Source organism: Agelaius phoeniceus, chromosome 4 (assembly GCF_051311805.1).
Source record: "Agelaius phoeniceus isolate bAgePho1 chromosome 4, bAgePho1.hap1, whole genome shotgun sequence".
Taxonomy (NCBI): domain Eukaryota; kingdom Metazoa; phylum Chordata; class Aves; order Passeriformes; family Icteridae; genus Agelaius; species Agelaius phoeniceus.
Genome location: NC_135268.1, coordinates 10,571,677 through 10,581,111, shown reverse-complemented (window position 1 = coordinate 10,581,111; position 9,435 = coordinate 10,571,677).

The window sequence follows — 9,435 nt, the reverse complement described above, 5'->3', positions numbered from 1 at the left end:
GGGTGTGGCTCCCTCAGTGCTGGATTTTACAACCTGTGGCATGCACAAAGTCCCTGGAAGCTCAGAGCAGAGCAGCTAAAACTGCTGATTCAGCAGTGGAGTTGGCTGTGTCTGATCCTGAGCTGTCACTGAGAGCCACACCAGGTTCCAGTTGGTCTTATCCCAGCTTGCTGGGAAATTTCTGTGTAACTGTTGTCCAGTCTGATGGCTGAACTACAGAGATGGCAGGGGCTGTTTCTTCTTATCCATTCAGATCATGTTAGGCAAGAAGCTGAAGGCAGAACCTCTCCTTCCCTCAGTTACCCTGCCTGCCATCCCCCTCTTGGATTTAGCTCTTTGCTGATTTTAGTCACCCAGATTTTGGGTGGCCACAACAGCTGCCCTTGGCTTATCTCCTCATTCCCTGGTGCTGGGAGCTGGGAAGTGACAACTTGTGAGGAGTCCCCCTGCTGAGATAGGGCTGACACAGAGAATGATTTAAATTGGCACCAATCCTTCCCTGTGTGCCAAGCAATCCCTGCTCTGCTGCTGAGGATGGGCTGGGTTCGTTCCCTCTCCCTGCAGGAGCACAGGCAGCACCTGAGCCCAGCGGAGCCAGGAAACGCTTCCAGCAGCCGTGCCTGGAACCGGAGCTCTGTGCCTGCACTGCTGGGGGCTCTGTCCTGTGAGCCAGGACATGCTGAGCTAAGGGGGGATGGCTGCAGGGACAGGGCATCTCTTGGAGTCCCTGGAGTGCCACCATAAATACAGCAGCACCTGAACATCTTCCTGAAGCATCCAGGCCTCCTTCCTTTCTTTCTTAACTTTATTTTGAAAGTTTCTTTGAGTATGACTGAGCTTGGTTTAAACAAGAAACAAATTTTGCACTCAAAGTGAGCAGTAGCCATTAAAAAGACAGCCATTGTCACAGACAAATCAAACTTAAATTAAAATTAATTTTATTTTAAATATGTGGAAGTAAAAGTGGAAGTAAAAGGTAGAGTGCTTACCTGTTTCCCTTTTTTACCCCAGCACATTTAGTCCACAAGTGCAGAGCAGTTATTGCTGGTGATTAAACTGTATTGTGCTATATTGTTGTTTGAGGTTGCACTTCTCTACTTTAAATATTAATATTTCATTATTGCAACACTTCATTTCCAACTCCTGTGGAGAATGCAGCATCAGACATATTTAATTTTCCAGGCAGAAGGTTCCATTCCCACAGGAGTTCTAATGGCATGTTTCCTTGTTCCAGAGCAGCCCTGGCCTGCAGAACTGGGGGGCTCCAGGGGCCAAGCAGAGCTTTCCACTGAATCTCAGCTCTGCTGAAGCCGTCGCTGCCTCAGCTGGGAGGAGCCGTGGCTCCAGGTCAGTGTGAGCAAACCTGACATTTCCTGTCTCTCCCCTCACACACAGCTGTGTCACAGTCACACTTGGGTGGGTGCAAAGGGACTTGCATGGCACCACAGCATTTTGGAGCTGTTCTTGTTCTAAAACTGAACCATCTTCAGTCAGAATGATGCATTTCCTTAAAAATGCAGCCCTGGGCCACTGAGATGTCTTAGAGTGGCTCACCACTTTATGGAATAAACACATCAGCAGAACTGTCAGACTCTGACTGCATTGTATAAGAGCCTTTGAATACCTTAAGTGTATGCAGGGACCTCTGTGGGGTTGTGGGAGCATTAAAAGAAAAATCAGGCCAGAATGTCTGTGGCCACCTCAAACAGCATGACACAAAGTGCAGTGAGTTTTCAGCTTTAATCCCAACTTGTCCCTTTCACCCTCTCCCTCAAAACACAAGTCACATGGTAAGAAGTCAAAATACATGTCTAATGAAATAAAATATAAAGTAGGGCTGAGTCAAGTTACATTTTCAATCCAAGGAGCTCCAGTGCAAGGTCACACCATTTACTCAGGTTTAGCCATAAATCCCCACATCAATAACAGAGGTTGAAGCCAATAAGAAATATCTAACCTTTGGCAAGCTCTCTATCTGTTTTGTACAGACCTTGAGAACACAAAGTCCCAGCTCCGTGTGTTTGCAGTCACATGTACCTACAGGTTTTACCCGTGGAAGAAAACAGAAATGATGTTTATGTTAGGCAAAATGTAAAAGATGGAATGGACTTATGTGCCAAAATACTCTGTTCCTCAAAATTCTCTCGTTATTTGTGTGTCCTTACAACTCACAGCTGTGATTTAAATATATATGTATATACAATGGGTTTTTTAAACAAAAATTTCTGTACTTGAATTTTAAAGCACATACAGAAAGAAAATAATAGGATGGTTGTCATTGGAGAATTATGGTAACATGAGATTGGAGAATTGAGGGTAACTAACATTTCTTTTGCTGCTGTTCAGTGCTCCTCAGAAGTGTTTTATCTCTTTGGCTGCTAAATTCAAAACTTAAAGCATTTTTATTAAGGATGACTCAGAGAGAGTTCTTGTAGTTATTATTTTCTGTTACACTGAAAGAAAAGATAAGGCTTAGTACTTTTTTCCTAGTTTTCTTTGTGTTTTGTTTCACTAAATTACAACACAAACCTTCACTAAAATTATTTTGCAATCTAGCATGTTACTGGTTTTGGTCTCACTGAAATGTTCTACCAAAAAAAAAAAAAAAAAAAAGTTAAATAAATGAAGTGGCAAATTTCTCAAAGTTTTGCAGGAACCAGCTGCTATTGCTCTTGCTCTTGAGCTAAGAACTTCTGTCACTGATGTGTATTCAGTGGATATTAAAGTTGGGCAGAAGAAGTAAAAGTGCTCCAGTTGGATGCCTGAGAATAGCCCAGGTCTGAGAGGAGGCACTGGAGAGTCAGGTGAGAGGAGGATGGAAGGTGGAAGTGCAGGCTGAGAGCTGCAGCTCAGGTTTCTGCTGCATTTGGCATCCCAGAGCAGAATGACAAGCAGCAGCCACAGCATTGCAGTTTTTACCTGTGTTTTGGAAAGCTTTTCAAAACAAGGAGGATTGAGGAATCTGTCCTGAATTATCAAATAGTGTTATAAGGATAGCTGTAAATAGGAACTGCAATGAAGTTGCAGAGCAGCTCCCCTTAAGGTGGAGAAAATGCTTGGATGAGTAAATCAGAAAAATCAGCAAAAACCTAGAGGTGGAAATGGGAGGAGGGGACAGGACCCCCATGAGGACATGCTGTTAATTTCTGCCTTTGGCCCAAAATGTCTGGGATGGCCCTGTCCCTGCAAGTGTTCAGTACTGCAGGAGGAGACCTTCCAGGCATCATATCCTGAAATTTAAACCCAGTACAGGGAAATTCAGACAAGGGAAGAATAGGACTAGGAAATCCAAAATCAAGTTTACAGAGTAAGCATGTTCATCCCTTCCCAAAGCTCCCAAGTGAGGAGAAAGGAAAGCACATTATAGCAGTCATAAAGTCTTCTTTTTATTTGGATCAAAGTGTGGGAAATTGCAAGCCAGTCCTCTGCAGACTAACCCAAAAAGTGTGTTGTCTGTTCATGTGTGTCTCTCACCTTTTATGTCTTTGAGAATCCGGACATGAGGAATTCATTTTGGCATCTTTGGTGAGAGCATTTTCAGGCCAGTAAAGCCTCACTGAGTTGAACTTGAGAACATGAGTGAGAAAAGCAGCTCCTCAGGATCTCAGTGTCCCAGGGAGGGAAGCAATAAGGACTCTGGCTCTCAGCTGTCACAGCCAAGCAGGCAGGACTCACTCTGGGCACAGATCCTATTTAACGGCTTTGCAAGTGGCATTGACTCAGGTGCAAGGTGGGCAGGAATGTGGCACTGCTGTCACTGCACAGCCTAGGCAGCACGGTGCACAGTGTGCTGTTAGCTGTGTGCACCACAGCTGGGCAGGCAGCAGCAGGAGCCACCACTCCCTCACACACATCCCAGTAATTAACCTGGGAAGCAATGAACTGATTCACTGGGAAAGCTAAAAAATCATTTTCTGCAAGCAACTTATTGCTTGGGAGCTTGGAACAAGAGAGGTCAGGAGTGCATTCCCTCACTGACCTTCCCCCCTCAGCAGGGCAGGATCTTCAGAGTCTCTCAGGGTTCTACTGAGCATCATTGAGAGAGAGCAGATGAACTGAAAAAGAAACAGAATTAGTGAAAATGGCTATCAGGAGAAACTCAATTTAGGCAATTGTTTGGGAAAAAAGCCCCTCTTCTAACAATCAGTTAGAAATGAAGCTGAGCTGTCTTTTCCTATGATCACACAGGTATCTAAAGGGAAAAAGGCAGAGCACATCAAATGCAATTTGCAACATATCCTGGGTACAGCTTGTTCTGCCATTCACTGCAATCAATAAAAGCCTTTCACTGCTGCTAATGCCTTGGGACTGAGGCCTCAAAGGGAACAGCTGTATCCTGATGGTGCAGTTGTGCACTGTCTCTCCAAGCCTGGCAGATATTTTGAGGTGAAACAGAAAAAGGCACCAAACAGCTGCAAAAGGTTAGAACAGCAGAAATCAATTTGGAAAGCTGTAGCTTTCTTTAGATTGTTATTTGATCATGGAAGATCAATTTGAAAATATGTATTTCTCAAGTCTAAAAACCATGGTTTTGATAAGTATGTTATGCCTTGAGTAATGCAGGGCTTTGTGGAGGTGGATTAAAGGAATTCAGGGACAGAAACCCATGTCTTTGCCTTATAAAGTTTTTGCAAAAATTTATATTGGATAAAAAGCGCCCATTTTTTCTAACTCACGTTTAAACTTTTGACCTAAGTACTTGATACAAACTCAGAATTCTCTCAAGCAAATAATAATAATTTTAAAGTGGATAATGCCCTGTTTACTTAAAATGTCTCAAGAGGGATATGGACATGTTTGTGAAATACTCTTTCCCATTATTACATTTATTACACACTCTATGTTGTATCATATCTACAAAGTATCATTATATGAAATTTCCTCCCGACTGGAAGAAATCTTGTGTACTGGGGTGCCATTACATGCATTGTGTTAATTTAGCAATACTTGTACTTGCTTTTACTCAGCAGTGAATTCAGCAGCTATTTGAGGATACATTCAGTGTCTGGGTACACCACTGGCTTGGCTGCCTCACGAGGAGAGGCAAGGACTGCCCGCCTAAAGGAGCACAGCACAATGGAGGTGATCTGCAAGTCACACATGTGCAGTTTGCCTTGCTTCACAGTGAGTGAAGCTTTAGCCTCTCCATAAAACTCATTCACAGGGCTGGTGGGCAGGAACACCCCAATAGGAGTGCAGCTGTCACAGCTCTAACTTAGTCCATTCCACAATTTGTGATCTGTGAATTCAGCAAAAGGGAACGAATGCTAGTCAGAACATTGAATAGCACTTCATTTTTATGCAAATTTCTTTTTTGTGGGCTACCCTAGACCAATTCATTTAAAATATCAGAGTCCCTAGCAGGTGACAGAGATGTGAAGAGCATAACCAGATGGATTTCTGAAGGCCAAATAATAAGTTTTGTTGTTTTTTCACTGGCTTGTTTTGGTTCTTTAATCAAAAATCAGACTGCAGGAGATGCTGCTGCTGCAGCTTTTCTTTTCCCTCCTGAAAAATTGAGAATTAAGCTGTTTGGTTGAGCTTGTTTTGTTGATGCCATCAATTTACTGTGCTGACAGCCCCAGAGGCAGCTGGACCAGGTTTTTGTGACAGAGGATGCACATATAAATTTCTGTGACATTAAAATGGGGCTATTTATTATTTTTTAAAAATATAATGGTGTTTTGAAATAGGGGGATGTAAGCTCTCAGGTGCCATTTGAGATACTAACATTGTCATTATGTAATCCTGGTAGACTTTGGACATGGAAAAAGCTGAAAATGGATCTGAGAGAGGGAACAAGAGGAAAGGCACAATAGTGCTTCCAAAAGTAATTGGTCAGGGGAGAATTACTACAGGCCCAGCTCTTAATGGGAGGGAACTGCACAGGAGGCAGAAGTGACTGGAAAAGTGACTGAAATGACCTGGAGGTGACAGAGCCTGTGAGAGCAGGGGGAGCACTAAGGATGCAGCACAGGGGGAATGCCAACCCCCCAGGAGGGATGGGATCAGCAAACAGACAGTGCCCCTTGGTGGTGCCACTGGGGCCAGCTGAGCCCTCTGGGCAGGTACCTGAAGGGAAAGGAATTGGCACAGAATGCCCAGAAGAGGGAAAAAAGCCCCATGGAATGGAATGAAATTTGGAATGGAATGGAATGAAATTAGAACAGTCATTTTTCCTTTTGGTAATAGAATTTAAAAATTTTCCGCTTGTAGAACACACTGAATGACGTGTTTTGAAAGAAAAGTACAATAAATTCTGTTTTAGACATTCAGACTATATTCAGAGAGAAAATAATTAGGGATTTTCTTTTTATTTAACTTTGACTATTTATTTTCAGATTTTTTTTTCCACTCAAGATACTTTAATAAAAAAATTAGATTTTTAACTAAAGATGAATCTTTAAATACATAAATATATGTGTGAGTGTGTGTTATTTTAAATGGTTTTTTTCCTAACTGCTAAATTAGTGATGTGTTGTAATCACAGTGACTCAGGAAGAAAGGGAGACTGACTCATGGATCTGATTCAAGTAGCAGTGTTTGCCAACACTTTTGGGAAGGAATTTCTTTCATACAGTCTCAGTGCAAACTTTGCATTTGTTAGCCAGGTTTTGTGCTCAGTTTTCATAGGGGGTTTCAAAGATCCATCCCCCCTGCCTGGTCTGAAATGAGGCAGTGAGCTGCAGACACAGAAGTGGATTTAGTGTGGTTCAGTCTGGGTGCTGAGGCAGGTTCAGGGTCACCTGGAGAAGGCTGAAATGGTTCTGTCCAAGGAAAGGCTGTGTCCCACACCTTCACCAGGAGCTTTTCCAAAGGCAGCAGTGTCAGGCTCACTCTGGTGACAAATATTGGAATGCAGCTGAATGTCACTGGGGAGCAGATGCTCTGTATCAGACCTACAGAATGAATGCAAATGGTTTTTTAGGGTCCAAATGAGAAAGCATAAGAGGCTACAAAAGCCTTAATTTATGATTTGTTCATTTAAAGCTTCAGACCATTAAGTAGCCAATAAATCACTATTTTATATTCTGCTAAGTGCATCTCTATCATCAGAATTAAAAGATTGTTTTAATTCCCCCTGTATCAAATAAAACATTTTCATTGAGAGCATTCATGATAGCAAATGACTGGAATTGGAAAGTAAATTAATGCTGAGCTCTGATGACAGAATATCTTTGTGATTTTGCTTTTAGTGTCTTGTTGGTGCATGGACAGTTACATTAAACACATGTGTATCTGTATTTAGATTTCAGTCACAAAGATTCTACTCCAGGTAAAGCTTCCATTGCACTGATAGGGCTCTCCAGACTCCTGTCTGTCACACTAACTTTTCCTGTGGAGCTCAAATTATGCGTTTGCATCCATTTTACCCTTAGCCTCTCCCTTAGCTAAGGGCCTCCATTGCTTAGTCTGTGTCCTAAAATGGGGAGCAGACACAAGCAGATGATTTTCCTCCCCTTGGATATTTTAATGTTTGTTTTTATTTCCAGAAAGACAAAAATTTTAGCATCTGCCTTTGGCAAATGGAGATTTCAAAGAACATTGATTTGGAAACATATTTTGACATATGTTATTGTTATGACATTTTTGATTGCACTTAAGCACTGCATTCCTGCAAGTGAACTGGTTCCTCTTCTTTCAGTCATGAGCCTTCCTATCCCCAATATTGCCTGCCTCCAGTTTTCTCTGTGGGGCTGGGAAACAGCTCTCCCAGGGTGAGGTAACTGGAATGTGAGTAACTAGGGAATGGCATGCACAGCTCTGCAGCAAGTTCTTGTGCTAAAAACATCTGAATTCCCAGATGGAAACATTCTAAGAACACGCAGTTGACAATCATTGTTTTTAAAGCAAAATGTGTTGTCCTGTTTAATACAATAAATTGTTCCAATGTGGTTGTTAAAAACACCAATTACTTGTTTTTAAAATTTTTAAAAGTTTAATAGTAATAGAATGGTAATAAAAATAGTAATACAATTAGAGTAATAATAATTTGGACAAATTGAATTAGGACAATATGAGACAATAAATACAAAGAGTTACAGATGTCCGGGTACCTTTTTCTGGGCAGCACAAGCCCGAAAAAGGACACCCATTAACAAAGGATTAACCCTTACAAGCAATAGCCTGTTGCATATTCATACACTTCATACATGATGCATAAATTCCATTCAAATACAGGATTCTGTCTGGTCATCATTAACTTCTTCCTCCAAATCCTAGCAGCGCCTTCGAGGTGGGAAGAAGTTCGTTTCTTCTGATAAAAGGACCATAAATTCTTCTTCTCTGAAAGATTTAGGTGTCCTGTGGCTGCTATCTTGCTGCGAGTTCTTTCTTTTAAAAAAGTATCCTACATAGCATCGTTTCTATTTTAACAATTTTTATAACCTAAAACTATATTTAACACAGTACTTAAAAGAATTAATACAGCATTACTTTCTAACACAACACATATAAGATTCATGTTAATATTTGCGAAAAGCCAATAATAAAATACATGCATTTTTCACAGTGGTTAAAGCAGACCCCAATACTCAATTTTCTGGAGAAAGCTTTGGCATGAAGAAAATACTTTGAGATGTCATTTTTAGGTAAAACTGTGCACTAATAGTTCAGAAATTGAATCCCTGTCACTAGATGCATCTGGCAAGGTCCCCCTGTGTCCCCCAGGAGCGCTGGCTTGCTCCTGTAATGGCTCTGTTCTCATTTTTGGGGATTCTCAGCATGGGCAGGAGAGGCTGAGGAGCAGAAGAGCTGAGGAGAGGACACACCTGGAGCCCTGTGCAGCTGGGAAAGGCAAGGGCAATCCTGGGATCCTGGCTCCCACACCTTGCTCCCAGGAAAGCAATTCTGTTCCTGGGCCTCTCTGCCAGCCCAGCTGGGCTCCCTTCCCTTGGGCACCTTCTGTGTGTGCGGCTGCTCCGCCTTCCCCTCATCAGGGCACTCCCGTGGCTCTGCTTCCTGCTCTGCCCCTGCACGGAGCCCCGCGATCCATTGGTCCGAGAGCAGCGCTCCGCAAGGGTCCTGCACCAGCTCCTGCAGTTCAGGGCTGGTCCCTGGGGTTGTTCAGCACCCTGTAAAACTCTGCCTTCAAATAGATTTACTTTAAATCTGCTTCTAGTGACCCTCTGCTTACCCACATGTGAATAATTCCCCCAACAGTTTTCAATTTCAGTGCCTTAAAATGTTTCTCAGCCTAATTCAGAGTGTGAGGCAAATGGAGGCTCTTGCTGGGAGTTTAGAGAACAATTATGGTTCATGGTGTGAAAGGGTGTTTGCAATGAAACATTTGCTCATTCCATTAAGATACTGTATTATTCTCTTTCTGAGGATTCCATTAATGTGTATTTGTCATTTATACAGACAAGGAATGACTCTGAAAGTGAAGGCTTTTATCTGGTTATCTATTGATGGAAAATCACCCAGCACAGCACT